Source organism: Monodon monoceros, unplaced genomic scaffold, assembly GCF_005190385.1.
Source record: "Monodon monoceros isolate NGI ecotype Baffin Bay Population unplaced genomic scaffold, NGI_Narwhal_1 Super_Scaffold_15, whole genome shotgun sequence".
Taxonomy (NCBI): Eukaryota; Metazoa; Chordata; class Mammalia; order Artiodactyla; family Monodontidae; genus Monodon; species Monodon monoceros.
In genome coordinates, this window is record NW_021703771.1 from 13,729,772 (window position 1) to 13,754,844 (window position 25,073).

Here is a 25,073-nt window from a genome sequence, read left to right on the forward strand (position 1 = left end):
CTTACACTCCAAGGATACAAAATCCATTGGGGAAAGTATCATAGCCAAGGGAAGTCAGATTTTTCAAGAAAACTGTCAAAAATGGGTTATGCATGAACAAATATTAGAAATGGCAGTTGTAAATAGACCTCTTAATCCTCACAACCATCCTGTTAGTTTGGCAGAAATTGGGTGACTTGCCTGTGATCTTGGAATTAAAATACAGACAACTGAGACTGGAACTTGGGCGTTTTCTCCGGTAGGACAGTCCTCGCTCTGTTCCCTTGGGCTAATCAAGTGTGGGGACTGTTCCTTTTTCGCTTTGAGCAAATTCAGGTTGGAGGTTAGCTCAGATCCAAGAGAGCTTTGAGATGCAAAATGCTGAAATGTTCATAGAGGGAATGCCTGTAATGAAAAGCAAGAGAGCAAAAGGTGGGCCTTGGAATTGAAGGACAAAGCAAAACCACTGAGGGAGTGGTTTCCTGGATTGTCGAGGAGCATGGAGTAGAACATTAGGGGAAGAGGTCGGTGGTCTGGAGGCTGACACACAGACTCCTGCACCTCAGACTAAATGACCCTTGTGCGTGCATGAGAGACTGGGGAAGGGGTAGGGGATAAAATGATAAATTGTAAGTGTTGCAGGAAGGGGGATCCCTTCCAGGGCCCGAGAGTGGGCTCTTGTCTTAACACTTGGAAATGGATTGTCCGAGGAGACACATGTACTGACAAAGCAAAAGACTTTATTGGGAAGGGGAGCCCGGGCAGAGAGCAGGGGGGTAAGGGGACCCAGGAGAACTGCTCTGCCATGTGGCTTGAAGTCTCAGGGTTATGGTGATGAGGTTAGTTTTCCAGGTTGTCTCTGGCTAGTCATCTTGCTTGGCCCGTATTTGGTCTGACTCAGGGTCCTTCCTGGTGGCGCACGCATCTCTCAGCAAAGATGGATTCCAGCATGAAGGATTCTGAGAGGTTGGCAGGACATATTATGGGCTGGCATCTCCTCCCTCATTTTGGCCACACCCGAATTCTTCCTGGCTGGCAGTAACTTGTCAGTTCCGTGTTCCTTATCCCGACCTCTTGCTGTGAGATAACTGCCTGGCCAGGGCGGGCGGTTTCAGTCCATGGTTCCCTAACATAACAATAGCAAAGAAACACAATTTTGTCTGCATGGCCTTGGACAGTATCTGTTTGTGGAGAGAGACCTTTCTGTAAGAATTTCTTCCTGATCTCCACTCAAGCCCCATTCAAAGCAGAATATGGTGAAAAAGAAACTATTGAAGATAAGCATTGGAAATTCCTGACAGAGGTCATAAAAACCAATCTTGAGTATGTTCAAGTACCCATCAGTTATATGGGGAATTCCTATATTGGAAAAACTTCCCTGTAAAGCAAAAAGCACTTATCCTCCATTTTACAGCTGGTTTAATAAAACTTAAAATACTTTATGACATAAAATATATCTGAGCAATAAATGTTAATAAAAAGATTTAGCATTTTTCAATTTATTTTTCATTCTCTCTCCCAGCCCTTCCTGCCAGCCTCAATAAAGAACCTAATAAATATGGCAGCTTAAAATTTTCTAATTTATATGATTTCTTAGGCCTGATATGGAGAGTTTACCTAATTGAATTGACATTGATGTTGTATAACTAAGTTTATGCTGAGTAAATTTGGTTTTGCTTTAGTTCTGTAAGTTACCATAACACTCAGCTCTTAGTATATGGTATTTTATTTTGTATTAAATTAATTATTTTAATGTGTACTATAAGGCTATTACATATATGTTAGCAAATAAAAAATAAATAATAAAATTCTTCATATGAACAGAATATACATAGGGTACCGGAAGTATGGACTCTCATGCTGAAAGTATTCAAACCGTTTGTCACACTTTGCATAATTTAAAAGCAAAACAAATGGAAAACAAAGCCAAAATTAAACAAAGTCATATAATATGAATCTTAGATCTTATAGAAGCCACAGTGAAAATCATTGAACTTCTGGGAAGTCCTAATATCCTACATATGTTTGAATTCTTTGTTTGAAAGTGATTTTTTTTTTTTGGTCTGTGGATCTGAACTAAGCTTTATTGAGGGTGGATTCTGCTGTGGCCCATCTGTGAAAATTAGCCATACGCTGCTACACAGATAGAATCTACTTAACCCAAGAAAAATAAAGTTAAAGTAGTAATGGTTAAATACTAAAGCAAACGTGATTTTGCTTATTCAACAGAAAATGAACTGGAAATCTGAATAAAAGTCATACGTTATAAAAGTAGTGAAATGTTTTGTCAACACGACTAATTCTTATTACAATTGGTTTGGTTATTTAAATATTTCTTTAAAGAACTAGGCCAGTAGGTCCTATCTACCAATTCAAGGGTAGTTCAGTCCATTGATTGGACTGATTTATTAAGATTAAAAATGCTGCTTTCCCCTGATGAACAAATGCTTATAGCACTAACATAGTCAGATTAATATGGTGAATTTCTTGCCATGTCGAGAACCAGAAACAATGAAGCAATGAGATAATACAAAAAACACCCCGGACGGGGGGTCTTGGCCTACTCTCCCATGTCTTCTTTCAGCATAGGAATATGCTTCAAATTTCTATATAGAAAATGCTCTGACTCCTGTCGTGTCCTGTTCTAGGTACTGCCGTATCATTCTCTTTTTCATTCTTTGTTCGTTTGCTAGGGCTGCCATAACGAAATACCACAGACTGGGTGGTGTCAACAACAGACATTTATTTTCTCACAGTTCTGGAAACCAGAGAGTCAAGATCCAGATGTTGACAGGTTTTGTTTCTTGTGAGGCCTCTCTCCTTGCCTTGCAGATGCCTGCCTACTTGCTGTGTCTTTACGTGGCTGTCTCTGTGTGTGTGTCTGTGTCCTAATCTCTTGTAAGGACAGCAGTCATATTGGATTAGGGCCTTCCTCAATGACCTCATTTAATCCTAATTACCTATTTAGAAAGCCTGTCTCCAAATATAGTCACTTCTGAGGTACTAAGGGTTGGGACTTCAGCTTATGAATTTTGGGGGGACACAGTTTGGCCCATAACACACCCAAGTATTTTTTTTTGTATACTTCCTTTTATAAAAAAAAGTTTTGAGGTATAATTGACATGTAACATATTAGTTTCAGGTGTACAGTATAATGATTCGATATTTATGTGTCTTGTAAAATGATCACAGTAAGTTTAGTTAACATCCATCATCATCCATAGATACAAAATTATTTTTCTCTGATGAGAACTTTGAAGATCGACTCTCTTCGCAACTTTCAAATATGCAATACAGTATTATTAACTATAGTCACCATGCTGCACACTACACCCTCATGACTTAAGTTATAACTGGAAGCTTGTACCTCTGGACCCCCTTCACCTATCCCCCCCACCTCTCGTTCCCTGACTCTGGCAACCACCAATCTGTTCTCTCAATAAGCTCAGTTTTGTTTTTTTAGATTCCACATATAAGTGAGATTATAGTATTTGTCTTTCTCTGACTTATTTCATTTAGCAGAAGGCCCTTTAGATCCATCCATATTGTCGCAAATGGCAAGATTTTGTTCTTTTTCTATGGCTGAATAATATTCCGTTATGCACATTTTCTTTATCCATTCATCCACTGATGCACATTTAGGCTGTTTCCACGTCTTGGGTATTGTAAATAATGGTGCAGTGAACATGGGGGTGCATATATATCTTTTTGAATTATTTTTTTGTTTTCTTCAGATAAACTCCCAGAAGAATTGCTGAATCATATGATGGTTCTACTTTTAATTTTTTGAGGAACCTCCATACTGTTTGCCATAGTGGCTGCACCAATTTACATCCCCACCAACAGTGTATTAGGGTTCCCTTTTCTCTACATCCTTGCCAACCTTTGTTATTTCTTGTCTTTTTGATAATAACCATTTTAACAGGTGCGAGGTGATATCTCATTGTGGTTTTTATTTACATTTCCCTGATTGATGAGGTCAACCATCTTTTCGTGTAACCATTGGCCATCTTTGGAAAAATCTTTTCTTCAGAAAAATGTCTACTCAGATACTCTGCCCATTTTTTAATTGAATTGTTTGGGTTTTTGCTGTTGAGCTGTATGAGTTCTTTATATATCTTGGATATTATCCTCTTATCAGATGTGTAATTTGCAAATATTTTCTCCCATTCTGTAGATTGCCTTTTCATTTTATTAATGGTTTCCTTCACTGTGCAGAAGCTTTTTAGTTGATGTAGTCCCACTTATTTATTTTTGCTTTTGTTGTCTTTGCTTTTGTTGCCAAATCCAAAAACTTATCACCAAGACCAATGTCAAGGAACTTATCACCTATCACTTATCTAGGAGTTTTATGGTTTTAGATCTTACATTCAAATCTTTAATCCATTTTGAGTTGTTTGTGTAAGGTAGTGGTCCAGTTTCATTCTATTACATGTGGCTGTCCAGTTTTCCCAATACCATTTGTTGAAGAGGCTGTCTTTTCCCCATTGTATATTCTTGGCTACTTTGTCATAAATTAATTGACCATATATGCATAGGTTTATTTCTGGACTCTCTATTCTGTTCCATTCATCTATGTGTTTTCATGCCAGTGCCACACTGTTTTGATTCCTATAGCTTTGTAATACATTTTGAAATCAGGGAGTGTAATGGTTCCAGCTTTGTTCTTTCTCATGGTTGCTTTGGCTATTCACACTCAAGTATTTTTCAAAATTCCTCCTATAGGCATAGGTGTAGGCTGCAGCAGAAGTGTCAAGCCCACTGTGACACATGGTGGGGGGCTGGGTTGTGTTTGGATCCTGTGGTCCCACCAGTGCCCAATCTCAGATGTTCCACTGTCATCCAACAGCAAATTGCTGCTCGACCTGCCCATCCTATGACTTGGCAGATACTGAGTCTCCTATTGAGGCTTACTGTAAATTCTATGTGGTATCATTTCCCACTGCAGACATTTCTAGTACTTGAGGGCCTGCCAGATCTCACACCCCAAGCAACAGGGCTGTGTTGGGGAGATGCTTGCTCCAGTCCCCGCTCAGAGCCAGCAGCCTTCCACCCAGCCTGGTAAATGAGTCAAGGCAGTATTTATTCCCAAATACTAAATATGTTGCTTCCAAAACCTTTTGAGACCTACCAAGAATTTTGCTTCTTTCCTAGTGGGAAGGACAAATAAGAATTAGTCTTTACTTTGGAGGAGATATTCTGGCATGACCCAGACCACTGTACCCCCAAAACTTTCCTGATACGACAGGCTCTCGAGTCTTTGGAAGGTATATTTCTCAAGGTGGGGTAGAGGGTGGGGGTAATTATCTTCCAAAAAGGGGAAGTGGGTCACTTCTTTAGGCCCAGTGGGTTCAGGGGAGTCTGGGATTTCAAGGTTCTCAAGTTCATTTACCCAGATCTGGGGAGATCTCAGGGTCTCAGTCCTTGCCTACTAGGGTCCTGGCCTTGGCATAGGGCATTTGCTGGAGCTAAGAATTCAACTTTCTCTGAAACTTTTTGAATCTTTCAATTAAGTCCTGGTTTTGGTCCTCCTCTATGACTGCCCTATGGCTGTAGGAAATTAGGGTTTATTAAATGTGAGGCCTGCAGCATTCATAGTTTGCCTTGAATTGGTGCTTAATCTTGCTGAGCCTTTCAGTAACTCTGACAAATCAGTGGCACTTGGAAACAGCCACCAATGCCACAGTCTATTAGTTACCATTTCCTCCAGACGTCTCAAGCAGCAAATGTATTCCTCCGTCCAGTACATACCTTCCTACCGGTACCCATCCCAGTTTACCATCAATGAAAGTTTTAATAACTGCACCCCTAAAGCATCTCAGGGATTCTACCACCAGTGATGAGGTCCTGTTTGCCAGCTGGTGGGTGAATAATCCATCTTCAGAATCCCATTTTAGAGTCCGCTTTCTAGGACCACTGCTAGGACCCATTATCTTAGGTTTGGAAACAGATGCCAAGACAGAATTGCACGCAGGGTTTTTGGGAAATGTCTTGGGAGGTACACATGTAGGGAAGTGAAGACGGTGACCCCAGGCATAGAGAAAAGCTGACCTGCCATGTGATTGCAATTGAGGCTCGGTGACTCCTGCAGAAACCTTAGGAGTTGGGATGGGTGTCAAGTACACACGTACAACACAAGGCCAAAGGCCAAAGCCTGAGATTCTGCCAGTAAACATGCAATGAGCTACTTTTAGATTTAGACAATTTACTGCTTATCTAGACAGCAAAAGGAAGAGAAAGTCAAAGGTGCCATTCCGCATGGTCTGCATCCCACGCACCAAAAAGGATGATACTGAAAGGAAAAGAGACAGATGACTGACACAAGAACCATGGGACACACAGTTGCTGAGGGGCCAGTGCTAGCCTGCAGCACAGCCGTTGTGTCTGCGTGTCTTCTGTTAAGGGGCAGGGGACAGAAAACCCCATACCTCATGATAAACTACAAGGCAATAAGCAACTACCTCATGACAGTCTCCTGGGGAGATGGGGAATCAAGTAGGAGATGGCCTTATAGCAGCCCCTTAGAGTTCCTCCCAGGCTCTGGAGTTCTGAGGGGACCCGCAATGCATTTCTCCAAGACTCAGATAAGCAGCAGTTTAAACGGTAACTACAGACTGTCCCCAACTTATGATGGTTCAACTTACATTTTTTTGACTTTCTGGTGGTGTGAAAGTGATATGCATTCATTAGAAACCATACTTCAGACTTTGCATTTTGATCTTTTCCTGGGCTAGTAAGATGATTTCTCGTGATGCTGGGCGGGGGCAGCGTGATGGGGCTCTCCGTCAGCTACGCGATCAGGAGGGTAAACAATCGATACGCTGACAACCATTCTTTCTGTTTTTCACGTTCAGTACAGTATTCAATACATTACATGAGAGAGTCAACACTTCTTTATAAAATAGGCTTTGTGTTAGATGATTTTGCCCAACTCTAGGCTAATGTAAGGGTTCTAAGCACATTTAACGTAGGCAAGGCTAAGCTACCATGTTAGGTAGGTTGCATATACTAAATGCATTTTCAACTTACAATATTTTCAACTTGCAGTGGGCTGTCAGGATGTACCCACGTTGTAAGTCAAAGAGGGTCTGTATATGGAATGTGCCAGGTCACCAGGATGCCATGTCACAGCCGTCTCCTGCAGATGACCCTCCAGAGTTGTCCCAAATTGAGAGAAGAGGGCTAGGTCATTGTATCTCTGCATCAGCTCCCCCTGGCTGGGGCTGTAGCCTTGGGTGAGGCAATTTCTCATCACAGCTGTGAGCCATCAGCAGCCCATGTTCCCAGCAGCTGGAGGATGGGTGCTTAGGATGTAAAGAGGCGATATGAGCAGAGCATCTTGGTATCCCCTACACTTATCAATGTTATATTATTTTGAGTCGCACTGCGTTACGGATTGTATCAAGATACATTCACCTACAAGTAAGAGAAAAACGTACAGCCTTAAAGGATAAGAACATTTATTCTTAACGTGAAAAGAAATCCAGAGAAGGGCAGCCCCACAATTAGTTTGGTGGTTCAGCAGTCACCCAAGGCCCAGGCGCTTTTCATCTTTCCATTCCACTGTCGTGAGATGTTAGCTTTCATGCTCACATATGTAACCTCATGGTCTTAGGATAGACACTCCACCTCCAGAAATCAAGTCCTTGTCTAATTGTGTCTAAAATATAAAAGGTAGAAAGGAAGCAACAGAGATTTTTCTTCATATGAATCTCTATGGAGGGAAAAGAAAATCTTTCCCAGAAGCTCCCATCAGACTTTCTTTATGGTTTATCAGCCAGAACTGGGTCACATGGGCATTGCTAGATGAACCACTGGAGAAGAGAAACACGGTTGCCCTGATTGCCTTAGATCAATCATGATTCACCTCCTGGAGACTGATGCATGGCTACCACCCCAAAATCAAGGTTCAGTTAGCAAAGGAAGAAAAGGGAAATATCTGGTTTGGGGGTATGCAAACCACCAGTGTCTGCCACGTTCACTGCAAAAAGAGCCATCAAAAGCATTTAGAGCTCTGAAGATAACAAATAAAAATAAGGATCCTTATTTCCTTGCCATCAAAAGCCTTTAGAGCTCTGAATTTCCTTGCCACCTTCTCCAAAACTTTCAGGGCCTACTGAAAGCGTTTATATTTGAATTTGTAGGCTTAGTGGAACCAATAAGATGTAGGAAAGAAAGATGTGTCTGTAAGCTAAAGAAAAGAAAGAAGAAATATCCAATCAAAACAAAGAGTTCTGCCCTTTGTACCCATGGGTATACATGCATACATGTGTTCATGCTTATATACTCAGTTTCTAGAAGAAGCATATAATTGCATTGTAGATGCCTTTGTTGTTAAAAAGATTGACAAATCAAAGTTCATTTAAAATGAAAGAAAATAACTCGGAAAGGAGCTCAAGTGATCAATTCAGCAAACTGGAGTATTTTTCTCTACTGTTTTAAAAACTCCTTATTTATGGAATAATAGAGGACTCAACACTTGAAAAAATACAGTTTTTGTAATAATTGTTAAGATGTATGAACTTGACTTGTCGCCTCCAGAATATAAGAAACATAAAATATGACATTGTAAAAAGCACACATCAAACTCTATAGTAATAACTAAGGCTAAATGCAATACAAAGATAATGAAGACCTCCTATACTAAACTCCAGCAGAGTCAATGGGCTCTGGGTAAACTGCATTTTCCCCTTCATTATCTTTTCTCTGCTTTGGAATTCACCCCGGTGCTCTCTGCCTCCAGAAAGTTCCATTGAATGAGCTCCTGAAAATGGAATTAAATAAGAATTTATATGAGAGGCTTGATCATTAAGTATAGGGCACAGTAAAGATGGAGCAGGGTGTCCCCAAAGACCACCTCCAGGTTTGGTGACTGGCTAGAATAAATCACAGGACTCAGCATATAGCTGTCTTATGGCTGTGATTAATGACAGCAAAAAGATACAAAGCAAAATAAGTGAAGGGAAAAAGGCACACCGGGCAAAGTCTGGAGGAAACCAGCTGCAAGCTTCCAAGAGTCTTCTCCCAGCAGAGTCACACAGGACATGCTTAATTACTCCAGCAAAAAGATGTATAAACAAGAGAAGCTTGTGAGAGACTCAATGCCCAGTGTATTTATTGGACACTGATCATGTAGGCACCCTCTGCCTAGCACATACCAAAATCCAGACCCCCAGAAAGGAAACCAGTGTTCACCATGAACGACATTGTTTGTACAAACAGGTTAGCTACTTTAAACCACCCTTATCAGTTAGGAAATGATGGCAACACTCCCCAAATCCAAAGTCCCAAATGCCAGCCAAGAGCCAACTTGCAAGCATGCCTTTCGAAGGACAGCAGACTCAGACCTGCTGTGTTAACTGTCTTCTGAACAGTTACAAAAGCAGACGCCTGCCCCGTGGGGGGAGGCTGGCTGGCTGGGCGGCTGCTGTTTCCCCTCTGAATTTATCACATGATAAAGAATCACACATAAAAGACCTCAATGGGGTCCTTTCAAACATATCATTTTGCCTGCCATTTTTTGTCCATCAATTTCACACTTTATCCAGCACCTATTTTGTTGAATAAATAAATGAATGCTGCCTCCTTTCCTTCCCCTCCCCTTTTTGCCTGGCAGAAACAGGACCAGAGCTTTCCTGAGAAAACCATATTGAAACTCACAGAGGGTTAACGTAGTAACAGCCATCACACAGGAGAACACGCACAGTGTGGTTGTAAAGCTGCCGTCCGGCGTGTCTGGTAACCTGACTTTAGGGTCAGCCCCCAGAGAGAGATTCCCATCCCGGCCTGGGCAGTGGCCCCATCCCCAGAATTACTGTGCGGGCAGAGACTGTGTGTCCCTAAGGAGGAGAGCTCATCTGGCCACTCAATTACATGCCAGTTGCTTAGATTCTTATCTCTGCTTGAAAAGTCTCTCTCATATTTTATCGTTAGACGTATCCCGTTGTCCATATTGAGCTCCATAGAACACAAATGATGTGTCTTTTCAGGGGACAAATGGAGAAAACTTCCCTGTTTTATACCTGGACTCTTTGAAGAAATCAGATGTGAATTCAACTCCTAAAGTCACATGTGTTAAAAACGATTTATTTTTTGGCGTTCATTTCCTTGTGTGAAGGAGAAAGCTTCCTGTTTGTTGTTCTGTCAAAGGCCTCTCACAGAAGCAGTCCCAGCAAGTGGCTGTCTCTTCTCCTTCCTCCCCTGGACGCTGTTCCCCCTCAACTGATGGCACAGTTGGCCCCCAGAGCTTCATGCATTACTTGGCCAAATGCTGCCACTTGAACTTGACAGCAGAAAGTGGTCCTTAGAGTGTATAAGTAAAAAGAGCTTCCAGTTTTTCATGTCTTCTTCAGTCAAAACCGTAAATATGTCATTTGACAGCCATTTTATTTATTTCCTTTGTGCCACGTGAAGTAAAGAAGCTGCAACAGCACAGAGGGGCTCATTTGGTGCAAGAGGCCTCGGGACTTTGTGCTTAAGTCACTTGGGCTTTTACCTAGGTTTCTAAAGGCCCCATTTCTCTTTCTATCCTCAGCATCATCTGTTAGAATAACAAAGCCTCTCCCCCACCATTTCTTGCTTACTTATCTTAAAATAAATGAGCAAAGGTCTTGCATGATTTCTTAGTTTTCTGGAATCAGCAGCCTCGCTCAGCAGCCGGTGTGAGCAGGCAGGCAGATGAGCGCTATTTTATGCACAAAGGAAAGTAAGACCCTGTCCTGGAAAGTAGGGGGCAGGGTGAACTTTGCCTCGAGCTACACCTATTTATTCTCGCTTCTTCCCTTCCGAAGGGCCTCTCCACCCCCTCTCTCTCCCCCTTCCCCAAAGAAAACACAGACCGCTCTCCGTGGAATACGTACAGATGCTGACCAAAACGTGTTAATTGTGTTTCTGCAGTTTGTTCTCACTGTGATGCTTTTTCTGCCAACTGAATCAAGTGTGATCTGCTTTGGGGAGTTTTATATGTTCACCTTCTCCCATCTTAACTATCTGAAGGGTTTCTTAACTCTTCTTCCTCCTTTCCACCCTCTAACCAGCTCTGATAATATTGCACAAAAATCTTAGTGGTTTCCCACTGCCCTCAGAATAGGCCCAAGTACCTTAGTCTACTGTTGAGCACCACCCACTTTGTCATTTATTTATGTATTATTTATTGATTTTTATCTCACACTTGATTAGTTCATTCATGGTTGGCATATACAGGTACTCAACAGAATTTTTGATTGTCTATTGTGTTTTGAGTAATAGACCCAGCAGATATGAAAAGAAAAGAAAAAGACATTTTTCTTGTCCTGAAAAGACTTATAGTCAAGTAGGGGAGACAGTCCTAGTGGAGTCTAATAAGTGCTATGATAGAGGGATACACATGATACAATGCATTCAATAATTAACAGTGATTTAATTTACTTGGCCCACAAATATTTATCAAACACCTGAGATGATGCAAGTAATGGGCAAACACACAAAAGACCTAAATCAAAGAGGAGAATCTCAGAAAGTTTCTCAGAGAGGCTAACATTTCAGTTCAGTCCTTTGGGACTTCCTGGGCGCCCAAGCCCTCTGCTGGTTGTCACCCAAATCCTCCTTGCAGAATGCACAGCACTCTTGCCGTTTCCTCCATTTCCTCGTCTGGAATACATTCTTGCTTTAAAATACCCCTGATCTGGCTCTAAATGTCCCTCTTTATCTGCCGTGATTGCCCCAGGCCAGCAGGACTCCATTACCTTTTTGAATTCCTACAGCTTACTGTGCTTTTCTCGTAGCACAACTTTTAAGTTATTTTAAGTGAACATCCAAGGTAATAAAAACCATTTAAATTATATAGAGACTTGTATAATAAAAAGTGGAAGACTATCTTTACCCTGACCCTGTATCCCATTCCTGTCTCCAGAAGGAGAACCTATTGGTGATTTGTTGGGCATCCACCCGGAGCTCTCTCTTGGCATTTATACATGTGTGCACATGTGTGCACAGACACACACATAATAGAGGTTAATGATTTTCATAAATGAAAGCATATTCTGTATTGTTTTGGAATTACGTGTGAAGATTATATGTGGACAATTGTTCATGTCAGAACATAAAAATAGAATTTGTTCTTTTCCATGGAATGCTGCTTTTCTGACATACCATCGTTAAAAACAAATGTCACGTACATGTAAATATATTAGATACATTTAAATATTTAGATATATTTAAATATATGTCTGCCTATGTATGAGCACTACTATGGATAATTTACAGATGTGAAAGTCCTCCATCGAAGACTGTACACATTTAAAATGTCAGTAGATGCTGCCAAATTGTCCTTCAAACAGGCTCTCCCAGTTTAAACTCCCACAGAGAGTCCCCAGACCCTCTTACACACTGTCTACCTTAGGCAATGAGAATGTCATTTTTCTTGGGGCAGGGACTCTGTTGTTTACATCTTAGCATCCCTGGTGACCAGGGACACAGAGCAGTTCTTGACACATAATACAGATCTAATAAATATTTATGGAAACAAAGTGAACTTCATAGATGTAAAACACCAGGTTTCTCCTGGTGCAAGGAAGGAGCTATCTGGTGTTTGTGGGAGATCTCGGATCTGTTCCCTGTATATTAAGTGCTCAGTTTTTATCAATGCACAGCCTAACTAGATGTGTTCTTAGGTAAGATTTTCTGAGGAGTTAATAGGCAGCTCTGAGGATAAAGTCCCCTGGACTGGGGCCAGGGGATAAATAATAAAAAGGGCTTGAGCAGTAGGGTCTCCCCGGGCACCAACAGAATGTAGCCAGCAGTCCCAAGTGGACAAGAAAACACGGGTCACAGGAACCTGCCAATTGAGACAGGAAGCCAGAACAGGAAATAGCAACTAACACCTAATTGCTTTAAAGAACGTACAACATATGTGCACTTTGTTAAGTCTGCGCTAAACCCCAATTCTGTGATCTTTGGTCCTCTATTTACTCTTTTTGAAAATGCTTCTGTTCTTCTGTAAAATGGAAAGAACAATCCTAATGGGTATTTTGAGAATTATAGATGATCAGGTGAAAGGAATTCGTACAATGTCAGCTACGTGGGAAGAGCCAGCTGGTCCCGAGTCCTGCCTTCCAGGGCACAGAAAATCCCCACCTCCACTGAGGAACACAGGACCTGCTCAGGAATATTGTTCTTGAAGAACTACTTTTGGATAGTGGTTTTGCCCATTTTATACATGTTTCAAAGCCATCTCCTCAGAAAAATAAAGCCAGAAGCCCAGGTAACTAATTTTCACTTCCCTGTTTTTATAGTTATTAGGTTCTTTTCAGTAGTTAAGGACAAACTATTCTTGACTCAAAAATCCCATATGAATGTCATGCCTGGAGCAATGAAAAGATGTAGCAATTGGGATGAACATAATGCCCATCTGCGTTCCAGATGGGGAGTCACCTATTAGGAGATTCTGTGACCGTGAACCATTTCTGAGCCTTCAGGAAGGGGGGTCAGTGAGCACTGAGAGCCTGCTTGGGTTCCCAGGTTCAGCCATTTCCAAGGGATCTAAACTGGCATGTGCAGAATGCCAAAGCAAGGGGTATGTGAACGTCACCAAAATGTTAACATGGTGCCGTCTTTTGCTGTGTGTCACCTTTGTTCACGTTATTGCTTCCATCCTTTCTTCTCATTTCCATCTGGCAAAGTCCCCCCTTTATCATCTAAGGTCCATTGCAAAGCCTTCTCATATGCTTCATAGCATCCTTCCTTGATGGCACGTTACATATTATGGTTTCCTGTTGATTTGTGTGTTCCCCTCCCCTCCCACCATGGACCGTAAGTACCTCAGAGGCATCGTCTTCATATTTCACTCTCTCTTTCCCATGCCCTGAGCTTTTTACGATACCTTGTGCTAAGTACTTTTCCAGTAATACATTTTAAAAAATGAATAAATGAAAAGAAGGAGAAATGTGGGCTCAGGAACAGCTGGTGGATTTGTGGCTAGTAATGGTTCTCCCAAAGACGGTTGAAGATGCTCAAGACCCGTTTCTTTCTTAGGGTAATTCTTAGAAGTTAAACCATGACTCTCTTACAAATAGAGAGTGAACATGTGTCAAGGGTTTTACTCAACTCCGTAATGAACGATGGAACCAGCAAAATGGTAAAGCTGATTCTAAGAAGATTTAAGGAATTGGTGGTTTTGTAGTCCTTTTAAGACAAGAAAGTTAGAATAAGATTGCTGTTTGCATACAAAACTGGTTACTGTTTTTATTAGTTTTTGCCTTTGGAATTTTCTTTTCTGCCAGGTAGAAATCATTTGTATCTCTACGGGGCACAAATATACAAGTAAATGCAACATCAAGGAGTGAACTCTTAATTAATAGTAAAAAGAAGCAAAGTTAAACAGTAGTATATTTTCCTAGAAAATTAAGTAATCCATGGGTAGGTCTGATAAACGTTGACTCAGGATGCAATGAGAGGACATGCAGCCAGCCATCCCCTTGGCCTTATTCTTAGATTGTGGGTAATTTTTCTATCCCAGTGTTCAGCTCTCTTTACTCTGTGCTATCTTCCTGGAACAATTTCCTCCATACCTGTGACTTACCAATGATTCTTAAATTTATAATTTTAGTCCAGACCTTTCTTCTCAATGCCAGACTTACTTATTAAACTCTCTCCTGACTAGCTGTGTGACTCTGGGAAGATTACTTAACCTCTCTGTACTTCTGTTTCCTCCTCTATAAAATGGGGTTCATAACAGTACTTACCACACAGGGGTACTGTAAAGAGTAAATGAATTCATATGTATGAAGTGCTTTAAATATCACCTAATATGTTGACATGATATAAGTGCTTGCTGTTATTATTTTCAACATCTCTATTTGGATAGCTCAGTGGTACCCAAACACTATATGTCTGAAGTCAAACGTATCCCATTTGCTCCCCAAACCTGATCTACCTGCAATATTCCCTGTCATAATCAAGTGTACCACTATTCATATAGTTATAAAAATGAGACACTAAGGGCCATTCTTTATATCTCTTCTCCTTACTCTTCATCAGTATCAGTAAGTCCTGTCTACTGTATCCCTAAGTACCTCTCGAAACCATCCATTTCTCTCCATTCCTACTGCTGGCACCCTAGTCCAAATTGCTTTCATCTCTGGCCTGAATTCTGACAATAGCCTCCTCAGTGGTCTCCCCATCAACACTCTTTGTTAAAAAATATATTTATTTATTTATTTATTTATTTTTGGCTGCGTCCGGTCTTAGTTGCGACATGCGGGATCTTTCCGTTTCGGGGTGCTGGGTTCTGTCTAGTTGTGGCGTGCAGGCTCTAGAGTGCGTGGGCTCAGTAGTTGCGGTGCGCAGGCTCAGTAGTTGCAGCGCATGAGCTTAGTTGCCCTGCGGCATGTGGGATCTTAGCTCCCCAACCAGGGATTGAACCCACGTCCCCTGCATTGGAAGGCAGATTCTCAGCCACTGGACCACCAGGGAAGTCTCTCCCCAGAAACACTCTTTCCTCTCTCTAACCCACTGTCCACGCTGAGGGATCTTTTAAGAATGAAGATCTTACTACGCTACTTCCCTGCTTTGACACTGTCAAAGCTTTCCACTTTTCTCTCAGCAAAGAGCCAACTTCTAAACTAGCCCACATCTCATGCCACCTCCCTCAGGATCTGTGCTCCAGCAATACTGGCCTTCCCTTGTTTCCTGACCATGCGGGCTCCATCACTAAGTTTTGCCTGTGTGGTGCCCTCTGTCTGCAGTGCCCTCCCCTCTTTACCTTGTTCATTCCCAGTTCAAATAGTACCTGCTCAGGGAACTCTCTTGAATCCTTAGACCAGGTCAGATTCTCCTCTCGGCACCCTCTATTTTTCCTCCAAAATATATCATCACCTCATCATTATACATCTTTATGTGAGATTGTACAACCAGTATTATTTCCCCCACTAAACTGTAAGCCACATGAGGGTATGGACATGGCGGTTTTTCTCACCACCATATCCCTAGTACCTTGCAAGTAGCCTGGCATTTAATATACACTTAATATGTTGTTGACAGTTGAATGAAAGAACCCAGAGAACAGACTTCAGTGGACTTCTGCAGGATTCTTTGACCTGTTCAACATAGTTATTAGTGACTTGGATGAAATCATAAAGACACAGTCATGAAAATTACAGAGGTAAAATCTCCAAAAATTAAAAATAGAACTACGATATAATCCAGCAATCCCACTCCTGAAGTATATATTCAAAAGAATTGTAATCAGGACCTTGAAGCTATATCTGAACTCCCATGTTCACTGCAGCATTATTCACAATAGCCAAGATATGGAAACAACCCAGTTGTCCAACCACAGATGAATGGATAAAGAAAATATGGTAGATACATATAATGGAATATTATCCTGCCTGAAAAAAGAAGAAAATCCTACCATTTGCAACAAAGTGGATGGATCTGGAAGACATTAAGTTGGTCACAGAAGGACAAATACTGTATGATCACACTTAGGTGAGGTATCTAAAATAGTCAAACTTGTAGAAACAGAAAATCGAATGGTAATTGCCAAGAGATTGGGGTGAGGGTGGAAGCAGAAATTGGGAGTTATTTTTCAGTGGATATAAAGTTACAGTTATGCAAGATGAAGATCTGGAGATCTGCTCTATGACATAGTGCCTATAGTTTACAATAGGTCTAAAAAAAGTTAGGGAGGTTAAAAAAAAGAGAAAACTGGGAAAAGTACAACAAACTCAAGATTCAAAAAGATCTGAAAAGCCTAAAATGGTAAGCAAAGTAAAAGGCAACGTTTAGTCAGAATGCATGTAAAACCACTCGTTAAATTTTAAGAGAAGTTTCCTGTGGAAATACAGTATCAGGAAGACTACTTAATAGCAATCCATTTGGAAACAGCTGAGTAAGAGTGGGAGGGGGCGTGCTCTCGCGAGAACATGCCAGGGCTGCACAATGCCCGATACCATCTTGGGCTGCACCGAGAAGCCAGCTGTGCTGAGAGGGGAGCATGGACGGTCTCCCGTGTGACTGACGAGGGCACAGCTGACAAACAGCGTCAGAATAGAGGATGAGGGGCAGGGAGCGTGCACTCACGACAATGGAAAGAATACAGGATATTTAGTCTGGAGAAGACGTGAAGTTACTTCATTTTTTTTCAGCCCTATAATAGCCAATAGTTAGTGTGAGCGTGGGGAGGAGAACCCAGCTAGAACTAGGAATAGAGCCCAGATCAACCTCTGGGTTGTTGCATAAGAGACATAAGAATGCATAAGAAAACATGCATACGATTCAGATTCAACCCTACACGCATATGTTCATATGTTTCATGATCTGAGAGACCAAACAAAAGCCTTCTACTGCAAACTGGATTCTCCATGACTTATCCTGATGCCTAGATATCCATGGTTATCTGTCCCTTCCATTGGGCTGAGTCTGTATGTGGCAGTGTGCCTGGAGATACTCAGTTATAGGAGAGTCACAATATGTTGTTTGAGAAGCGTGGTTTCATGCCAGAATTCGAGAAAAAAGTCATAGCCAACATTAATGTTTTATAAAGTACAAATCTGAACTGCGTTAAAAACTAAAATGTGAGAAATGTTATGTTTGCTTTGTGTTACAATCCCAGAACCCCACTCACAGGACTTCTTTCCATGGTCAGGGCGGCTTTGGTGGAGAAGCTTGAGAAGTGCTAGTTGAAGGCCCCCTGCCCCTAGGAAGCTTCTGAGAAAACAAAAGCATGTTGACTAGCTGTGAGGAGGGAACATTCACATTCCCTGCCAAAATGTGAGTTCCTGAGGATAGATGAATTTATTAGCTTCAGTTCACCCGGCACAGAAAAAAATACTTGAAGTAAAGAGACCCCGGAAGCAGAAGTGTGATTGAATTCTGGGAGCATGGAAACGATGCCTGTTGAGCGACAGTGGGGAAGTGTCTCAGTGAGACATCAGAATGCCATATGCCAGGGGTGGAGTTACTAAAGAGGTTATCTTTTCCTCCATCGACAATTTATTCTCCACCCTACACCCCTTTTTAAAGAGTCTTCCCAGTCTCCCTTGGGAACACAGAGAGACTGTTCACAGAGACCTGTTAAATGGGGCAACGAAGCAGGAGTCACTGCTGACTCAGCCATCGTTGGATGCTACACCCAAAGCAGTGCATTTGGAATGTATTTGTGTGCACGCAAAAAGCCAGGAATCTTTTTTTTTTTCCCCAAGAGTATGAAGTTGGAGTTCAAGACCTGACTTAGCCCATGTGAATTGAAGGTGGTATAAAGTTCGAGGTGACGGTGGTCTCGTGCTCGCCAAAACAGCTAAAGCCAGTCTGCCCAAAGGGAAAAGACAAAACCAGGTGTGCAGGGAGAAGCAATCAAGAGAACACACAACTCCAGAGAGAGAAGAGCAGGGACTTCTGGGAGTTCTGACCCCTCGTGAAGCCTGGCCGTTTTGTGGACGACCTCTGCATCTTGCCCATAAATCCCCCTCTTGGCTTAAGAGGGCTCAAGTGGGTTTCATTCTTCGCCACAAAAGTTCTCTGACAAAGACACTCATCAAAACCCAGCGTCACCTGGATGTAGAGTAACCGTATACTTTATCCTCTTAACTAAGCCACTCGGGGTGCTGTTCATAATTCGACTGACACAGCAGCAAAACCAGGAGGTATGGCCGTCCTTCCTATGTGGTCAAGAAGAGAAATGAGATACTAACTGCTTATACTTCCCAGGCACTGTTAGCCGCTTAAATCTAGGCTGCCTCATCTGATTGTCACAGCTATCCTATCAGGCTTATCCTGTCCTGGAGCAGGAATGACAGCTAGAGAGAGTGGGCGCACAGGCAGCTAGCGGGCGAGCCAGGAGAGGAAGCCAGATGGAGCTGACCACGGGGTCTGCTCTGCTCACCAGGCTCTCCTCCTCCGTAACCATTTGCCCGAGGGCTCCGGGGTGTTTGAGAGCTCTGATCAGTCACATACAATCACACTAATCGCTCAGAAAACCCGCACCCACCCTATTGACACAGGGACAATGTCTAGCCTCCTTCTTGTTTGAGATACCTTTTGGCTGAAAAGCACATGCAACAAAATCTCTACTAGAAACAAAGGAAATTGAAGCAATTTTGAAACAGTTTAGGAGTAGCCCCATTTTCCCCTGAATTATCTGAGCAGCGCAGGACGCAAAAGATTAGGGGTCAGAATTGTTCAGATAATCGCTTGGTTTCCTGATCTGGCGGGTTTAACTCTCAGGTTTACTTTTCTGAGCATGTATTGTCCTCACCACACAGTGAATACACACCAGTTTCTAGGTAAGAGCTGGGTAGCAAAAGAAAGAGGTGATGGGAGAGGAGAACCGATATTCTGATGAAGACTCAGGTGAAAAATGTCTTCCTTAAAATTCTGACGCGAGTCCGGTTTTATTTCTACTGTAATGCCACATGTAAAAGGAAAATAATTAGTTCCAAGTTCTATATCCCTTTTCTCATCAGGGACTGCTAGCCCCCAGGGCTGATCTGGTCCCCATCCAGCAATTACCTGACGATTGGGACTTCTGGGATTTGCTAACCATGATGGGGAGTGTGCCAGGCTCTGAGTCAGAAAAAGGGATCAGTTACTGCCAACTGCACCCACCTGTTTCCACTCGGTAAGGGGTAGGCTGCCAGAATAATAATGATGTCTTAATTCAAGGCGACGTGACCTAGATGGGCGGTGTGCTTTCCTACCACGTTGATCTAGCCTGAAGGGAGGGTCCAGCACCGGCTGAGAGTCCCAGCTGTTCTCCTGACACCACTTTTAGAACCATTGACGAGTCTGTCCTGGGAGTGGTGGGGGGTCTGCTCACAGCAGGTGTAGCCACCATAATCCTCAACCTTGTAAGAAGGGAAAAGGGTGACAGGAGAACTGAGGAGGGTGTAGTATGGACAGGGGAGCACAATTTGGATTGAGGACCTAATATTTACAACCATACCATGCTTGCATCCCAAGGGCGAAGTTCCAACCTCCTAGACTATGACTGGTCTGCCCCATGGCCGAGACCACCTGAGAAACACTGCTGGCATTTCACAAGTTATTCTGAAGCCAGAAAAATACGTGCGACACGTGGCCAACCTTATTGAGCCTTGTAAAATGGAGATGATTTTTTTTTTACTGCCACGACCATTTATTTGAGAAAAAAAATCTCTTCAAAGAAAAGAAGGAGCATAAAACATCATTGGTTTTTGAAGAACTTTATGGACTATTTATTGTAGCATTCTTGGTGCCGGGTCACAGCTACCCAGAATTTTACTGGGTTCTTTCATGCACCATAGAATGCTATCACCACAGTTAAGGGACCTCACAATTTCTGTTTTTTACTTTATTTATTTTATTGAAGTGTAGTTGATTTACAATGTTGTGTTAATTTCTGCTGTACAGCAAAGTGATTCAGTTATACATGGATAAACATTCTTTTTTTAGAATATTCTTTTCCATTATGGCTTGTCACAGGATACTGAATATAGTTCTCTGTGCTCTACAGTAGGACCTTGTTTGTCCATTCTATATATAATAGTTTGCATCTGCTAATCCCAAACTCTCAATCCATCCCTCCCCCATCCCCCCTCCCCCTTGGCAACCACAGGTCTGTTCTCTATGTCGGTGAGTCTGTTTCTGCTTCATAGATAAGTTCATTTGTGTCATATTTTAGATTCCACATGTAAGTAATATCATATGACATTTGTCTTTCTCTTTCTGACTTTCTTCACTTAGCATGATCGTCTCTAGTTCCACCTATGTTGCAAATGGCTTTATTTCATTCCTTTTTATGGCTGAGTAATATTCCATACAATTTCTCTTTTGAATGATTTAAATCCTTGAGAATTATTCAAGTGTTCATATAATTTTCCTTCCTCTTCCCCCACCCAACTCCCAATTAAGAGAAACAATTGTTTTTGAATTACCCAAATGCATACCCCCAATGTATGTGTGCACACAAGGTATCTTTTAGTGGTCTGCCCTTAGAGGACTATTCACCTACAGACTAATAGATGAATAGCCCTGCTTGGTACTAAATAACCAGATAGTGTCATCCATTTTAGCAGCATGAAAAATAATGAAATTAGGAATAAAACAGCAGCTGAACATAGAGGTAGAGGTTAGTAAATGTAAAGCACAACTCATAACTGGGAAACGAATCCTGTCACCTGGTATATGATTACTCCGTATCACTTTTCCCCCTCTACCCACTTTTCTTAATTATTTCTAATGGGCCTCAAATAAAAACTATCTTTTTATTTAAAGATGTAATCATTGCTTCCATACAGAATAACCATTAAGTAGTTTTTCCTGAGAACTTTGAATTCATTTTATTTTCTGGGAAATCATTGTTTTGAATCTAGCTTTCTTCCTCGTGGTCAATGCAAACGGTATTACAGAAATGTTTTTCTTTTGTTCAGTTTTATTCCCTACTATCAACTGTGACCTTTAAATTGGATAAAAATCATATGAATAGAGATGACTGATTTCTTTAAAGAGCATTTTATTTACTAGTTATAATGATATGGTTTTATAATGGTATCAGTTGCCCTGAAGGGCCTGCATTTTGTTTTGAAATCATACACGGTGATGGCCTAAAAGTGTGGTGTCAGCACATTTTCTGGATCTTAAAGGTATACCTTTTGTTCACTACCCACAATTTTAAATTTTGGTCATAGAACTGAACTGATTGGTTTGTTAGGAAAGGCAAGAGAAAGGGAAAAAGAAATAATTAGAGCAAAACTGTGGTGATAAATGTTTTATATAGTTATGTTAGAAATTAAAGACCGGTTCAAGTTGAGGTTGAGTGGTTTTAACAGTGGCCCTTGAAGTTTTATGACAGCATTTGGGCTGTCAGTTTGCTCTACCTATTTATACTCTGGTCTTTCTCCAGCCATTAGCAGCTGGCCAGCCACTCCCTTTTGCCCTGCAAAGATAGCCAAGCAGACGGGGTTATCTTCAATGCCTTTTAAAAGAATCATGACCAAAAAAATGACTTTAAGACGCTTTTGAAAAACAAAGGTTCTCAAATTAATTGGTTGGCATTTCTGTCTCATTCGATTCCTGGTATTAGATATACACCTCTATTAAAATCAGGGAATGCAGTCAGCTCCCCAGGCACTGACCCTTTCTGCAGCTGTGATTTGGCAAAAGCCCTGGAGATTCTGTAGCCCAGAGGCCACATGTCCTGAGCGGGTACCCTCCTCTTTCACAGCAGCTGAAAAACCACCTCATGGAGCATCGCGCGGAGGCCTGAATCCAGCCTTTTTCCTTCCACTCAGACACACTGTCCGGTGTGGGAATTGCACCCCAGGGAGGCAAACATCAAGGTTTCAGTCATTCGTTGAAATACTGCTCCATAAAGCACCACCTCCATTGTGCCAGGCCAGGCACTGGGGCAGGCACATGTGCATGTGCTTCACTTCTCTGGGCTGGGAAGTTGCTAGAGAAGCAGGGGGCCAGTAGCTGCGAGCTCCAGCGTCTAAGGTTTCTAAGAACGAATGTGTGACAGCACAATACATTTGATGTCCCATTAGTTTCGAGTATTAATTTTTGTAATGCATACATTATTCTAAGTCAGACAAGGGATTTTTCAACCAGTATGGGGTTATATCCTTTCTGAGAAAACAGATAAAACCCAACTTTAAACCTCAATAAGGAAATGCAACGTAAGTTCTAAGTCGAAAAACTCAAGGTGCCCTCAGGACGCTGGGCCAGAGTGTGAGTCAAGTTCGGGGAAGGTGAGAGTATGATTCTGGAGGCCGAGACTGCCAGGTCAAGGACAGATACCAAGAGGGGCAACTGAGGTCCAGAGAGGACAGCTACTGCTTCTATCTGGACCAATTACACCATGGAGGAGGAGGCGGGGCAACAGGCAAGAAGGAGGCTGAGACTTTTTTTTTTTTAATCTATTTTTTTCTTTACCTATTTCACAAGTCTGACAGCATCTCTCCAAGGTCATTGGCCATTTTGTGCTCTACGTATGATGCATTCCTGTGTGCAAATAGTACTGTACACTGTGAGAAACAGGCATCTTCAACCAGGCCTTCACAGTGTACAACAACACACCACACGCAGGAAGTAAAACACTGCTGCTTCCCTGAAGACACTTGAAAAAGCACGTGAGTCCAAAGGTGATTCAAAGAGCTGGTTCAACTGCTCTGGCTCAGTAGAGAAAAATTCATTGCAAAAGCAAAACAAAAGGGTTTCAGTCCTGATACTCGAAAAGAGGCTCCTGCAGGACAATATTTACCTGGTTCCAAAGACAATTCACTCATAGAGAAGGCTGTGAGTTCAAGCACTGCTTTATCAAGGATTTCTAAAACAGCAGATTTGAAAGATGCGGCAAGGGTTAGGGAATCTTTGTCTAGCCCACTTCCCCAGTGTTGGCAGGCGCAGGCAAGGGAGCATCTACTGTCAGGTGAGGATTATTTTGAAATATAGTTTGGGTTCAGACCAAACAGGTGTGGGAGAGCTCTCTTCAATCAGAGGTTCTGCAAAAGTGAGCAGAAGAATTAAGAGAAGGTCTGCAGTGGGGTCGTAAGCGGCACACGGGACTCTGTCCTCGCTTCCAGGGTGCTGAGTGACTGTAGCAGCCAGAAAAGAAGAGGAATTTAACCCCCTTCTCAATGATTACAAAGAAAAAACTATTACATATTGTAAGCTAGGAGATTCTCTTACATAAATCACTACGCTCTATGTCTCTCAGTCTTCACAGGCGAAGGATTCTTTCAACTGCTATGTGTTCTAGATGCACCAGGGTCAACGTGTGGCAAAGGAGAGGCGGGCGAGGCTCGTGTCACTCTGGCCCCTCTCCTCAGTGTTGCTGATTTACCTTGTCTTTGACCTCTATGGTTTTGCCCCCATGATGCTGCGGTCGGCAGAATGATAGCTCCCCAACGATGTCCAGATCCTAATTCCCAGAACCTGTGGATATGTTACTTTACGTGGAGAAAGGGACTTGGCAGGTGTGATCAAGTTAAAGCGGCAGGAGAGTCAGAGAAAGAGACTTGACGGTGGAAACAGAGGGCAGAGTGGTGCCATTACTGGCTTGGAAGGTGAAAGAGGGCCGCGAGCCATGGGATGCAGGCGGCTTCTAGAAGCTGGAAAAGGCAAGGGAATGGATTCTCCCCTAGAGCTTCTAGAAGGAATGAGGTCATGCCGATACCTTGCTTTTAGCCCTTAAGACTCATTTTCTGACCTCGGACCTCTAGAACTGTAAGAAAATAAATCTGTATCGTTTTACGCCATTAGGCTTGCAGTAATTTAGCCGAGCAGCCATAGAAAACTAATTCGATGCCTCATCACGTATCTGTGAACAGAGGAACGCAGTCATATAGAGTTCTTCTCAGCACCTCTGGTGGTTGATGCCTGGAGGTTCCCGATCTAAAGGTGCTAGGGAATCAGGTGCTGACCACTGCGGCTTCATTCGGAGCCAGGATACAGCCGTCTCTTCCCGAGCCGCAGTAAAGTTCGTTCCTTGGATGCTGGGACACCTCTGCTTCTGCACAGGGGAGTGTGCATTCCTCATTTCCTCACATTTGCTGCTGCTGTGCCCCCGGCATACAGCATGTTGTGTGCAGTTTCCTCTGTCAGGGAGGACCTTGGTGCCAAAGAATGGGTTTTGAGGCAGCGTTGGTGAAGTGTGCCACGGTGGTAATCTGAACTTGGTGGCAGTCCACATTATTCACACGAGTTGTCACTGACTCCATGGTAAGCTTCTCCTAGGGTAGAATGTCCAATGCAGTAGTTCTCACGTATGCTTTGATCAAGCTGCCTTTCATGGCAAGATAAAGGGCAAACCAGGTTCTTTGGGTCTTCCATATAAAATGGGGCCCAACGTAAAGATTATGGTTCTTACATATTCCGTCAGGATATCTGTGCACATCCACAGTGATATGGGGAAAGTGATGACTGACCAAAATCCACCCAGAAGGCTCCAGTCTATACTGGGCTCTTCCTGAGGGAACTGGGAGAAGCCAGACTTGAATGTTCTCATTCTGACACTGTCAGTCAGCTATCAGAGCCCAAATCACTGCTCTCACTTTGCCAGAGCTGTAGTCGCCAAAGGGTGCATTGATATTTTTTAAAAGCTCTCTGGGTGATCTTAACACACAGCCACGATTACG